The sequence below is a fragment of the Alligator sinensis genome, unplaced genomic scaffold (assembly GCF_000455745.1).
Source record: "Alligator sinensis unplaced genomic scaffold, ASM45574v1 scaffold1089_1, whole genome shotgun sequence".
NCBI lineage: Eukaryota > Metazoa > Chordata > Crocodylia > Alligatoridae > Alligator > Alligator sinensis.
In genome coordinates this window covers 1,194,297-1,197,984 of record NW_005842030.1, presented here as the reverse complement: position 1 = coordinate 1,197,984, position 3,688 = coordinate 1,194,297, and positions in this window count along the sequence as shown.

The following is a 3,688-nucleotide window of genomic DNA, read 5'->3' as shown; positions in this document are numbered from 1 at the left end:
AGCAGGAAACAGGGCCAGGGACCAGGCGTATGGATTACTGTGCTTCACTGAGTGTAGAAAATAAATAATTGTTGTCTCTAGCACCCATTACTTATCCTTGCTGCGTGTTTTTAGCTTCCCTCTTCTAAAACAGGAAGCTAATTTATAATCATGTTGTTTGTCGGGAGTGTTTGTTCACATCTGTCTGTCGGCAAGTTTTATAAATCAATTAGCCCCAGACAGACACACTCTGTAGCTTTCCATGTTCCCACAGATGTCACTTACTCATCAGCTAGAAAGAAAGAAAAAAAAAACAACCCTTGCCTCTGCTGCCTCTTAATTTGGGTGCATGTGAAAAGCAATTAAGTATGTCTCTTGCACACGTGTATGGATAGTGTTCTAGTTACCTGGCAACCAGTGGAAAATTTTGTTGGAGGGCCAAACATCTGAATAAAACAGAATACTGTACATATCTGCATCAACACAGGGCTGCTTATGCAGGTTGTCAGAGGGGTAAATGAGGGGCTGCTTTTGGAGCCAGGCGCTGCTCGGGCTAGCACTGCTGATCACTCGGCGTTAACCTTCTTGCCCCACCAGAAGCCGATCGGGAGCAGTAGGAGTGTGAAAGAGATTTGGAAGAGACTGGGCAGCTGAAACAGTGCTAAGGGCAGAGGCGGTTTTGAGAAAGTCTAAATGGGAGGGTAAAGTTCACAAGCAGAATATGTAAGATGACTGCTTGGTTTTAACTGGAAAATAGATAGGAGAACAAGTGCAAGAGTAACTCAGACCACGGGTCCATTGAGCCCAGTATCCTGTGTCTCACAGTGGCTGAGGGAGTGCTAAAGGGCAATCAGGACTCGAAGTAGAGATGGTATCTTTTATTTAGCTCAACAAGATTTTTGCAAAAAAATATATATCTATATTTATTTATTTATTTATTTAATTGCAAGCTTTTGGGCACAGACACCTTTCCTCAGGTGTTGGAGAAAAGATTGCAAAAGTTCTCCTGGGTAGAAATGAAAGTTCATATTTCATAGGATTTCACAGAGGAGTCAATAGATGGAAAACTCCTCTGGGCAGTCAGTTCACAGCTGGTGTGAAGCCTCTCACCTCCTGTGAGGATCTGTGATGATGCAAATTACCTTGAAACAAAGGCAGGAGCAGGGTTTCAGGTTTCACGTGGTCACAGTTGCTTCCTGCTTGGGAAAATATGAAGGGGAAGGCTATTTATTCAGGGTCTGTTTAGACTTATCTGTTCTCTGTCCCCCCTTCCTTACAGGTCCCAGCACTCAGAGGCTTAGGAAATCCTGGTTTAGAGCTTACACCCATAGCTGGGATGTTTAATGCCCAGGAATGGACCTGTCCTGTGTGAATTTGTCTAACCATCATTTGCACCTGGTTAAATTGTCAGCTTCTACATCATCCTGTGGCAGTGAGTTCCAGAAGTATATTAAATAGTAGAGCCTCCATTTGTTTTCACCCTGCTTCCCAATACTTTTTTTGCTGGGGTTAGTTCACCCCAGCAGTCTTTCCTGCCCAGAGCAGGGGGGCCAGACTCGATGATCTGACGAGGTCCCTACCAGCCCTAAACTTCTGTGAATCTGTAGTACCGATCCTTCTGGATCATGGTGTCTGTGTGAGAGGTCACCAGGACCTTCAACACAAATGCCTAGGCAGGAGTATGGAGGAGCGGAGGCTGCCCAGACCTTCCACCCCCCACGTTAGACCATTGAGACAGAATCCAAAGGCCAAATCACGTCCGGACACTCGGTGCCTCCATGACTGTAGTTATAGGCCAAGGGTGGGCAATTATTTCGGGCAGAGGGACGCTTACTGAGTTTTGGCAAGCCATTGAGGGCCACATGACAGGCAGCCAGGGGCAGATAAATATTAATTTTCTAAATTTTTTAGGGGCCCCGTGGGCCCAATAGAATGGGCTGGCAGGTCACATTTTGCCCACCCCTGTTATAGGCACATCCAGGAATTGAACCCCAGTCTCCCTCACGGCAAACAAGGATTCTGCCTCGTTTTGCCTCATTCTTGCGCTAATTTTGCTAATTTGCTTATGGAATCACAGTCCATAGATGATTACTCTGGTTCACACACACACAAACAAAAGCATGATTGCGTGCTGGCTGTTAACTATGAAATGAAACGGTGGCTATGGAAGCAACCCATGAGTCAGTCAATAGGCCCTCACTCCACCCACTGCATGGAGCGATTGGGTAGGCAAGCTCTAGTGAAAGAATACATTTGCTTAAGCCTGTTTAGGCCACGTCTACATATTAAGCTCAGTCTCTAGTGGTGCTGCTCATGGCAGGCTGCCTCCTGAACTGTGCCCACCTTAGGAGTGGTCTGCTTGGCAGTGACACTCAGAAGGACTAATTAACTTGCCCCTGTCCTCCAATGGCTGGACACTGCCTTTCAGTCAGGAGGCAGCTCACCTAGAACAGTGCAGCATGCTGGAAGTCACTGCCCATCGGGATGTGAGTGCACCAAGTAGACATGGCCTCAAGGTTCGAGGACTTTGGATGCAAATAGAAGTTGCGGGGTGGGGGGGAGTTGTTCACCATTTAAAGCGCTTTATTCCTGTGACTTAACAGAAGTGCACAACTTTACAGGACTTTAAAAACGGATACAGCACATTAAATTAACCATTGTTAAATGAGGTATTGCATTTGAAGTGCTCTATTTTACAGCACTTTAGTAACCTACAGCACTTTAAATAATTTCTCTATGCCAGTCAAATTTCTGACAAGTAGAGAAGCCCCAGGAAGCTGTGGAGCGCCCCCTGCCGCCTAGCCTGGAAAGTGCAGGGAGGCTCAGAGTCCCTCCACCACCAAACACTGCACTTCTGTCATCTTTAAGAGCACTGTAACTTTATAGTGCTATAAAAATACTCTAAATTACTGCACTTTAAAACACACATGGAGCACTTTTATCCGTGCTCTTTGTGTTGGGGTTACACAGCCCTATTAGTGATTCACTTTATAACCTCAGACTAGCCAGTGAAGCATTCTGCATCTCAGTTTTCACCCCTGGGAAATTGCTTGCATAGGGACTTCTTTTCATTTGAGTATGTGTGTGGGGCTGGGGAACCAGCACACTGGATCTGGGGGGTTGGATCTAGTAATGGAGAGGAGGTGAACGATGGAGGGGAGAGTGAATGGAAGTAAAGAAGAAATGAGGATAGAGCAAAAGGAGGAAGGAGTGGGGAGGGGAGAGGTTTCCATCTCGTAGGTTTTAAACTAGGGTCTGGATGGTTATTTGTACATAGCAAAACAGAGGGAACATTGGCAGGATGTGACATACGTGGAAGGGTGTCCCAGGATCACTTGTGCACCAGACTATGAACCTCAGGGAGTTACAGCATGTTGCATGATAGAAATAGAGGTAATAGTCCTTTCTGCACTGGCTTTTTAAACCTTAAATTTCTTCACCTTCATGCTACTGGTTTATTTTCCATAGACCAGTGGAGGGGTTAATCTTTAATACCTTGCAGTAATAAAACTGTTTTAATTAGCATTAGCTTGGAATGACAAGACTACAAGTAATTAAGTTACGCTGGGATCTAGTTGGAATAAAATTGATACCAGGGGATAGTATAAACATAAATCAGCATTTAAATAAACTGAAATCAGATTGCTGTAATTAAAAGGAAAATCCATTGGTATTAAGATGTAAAAATAACTGATACCGATTTAATAAA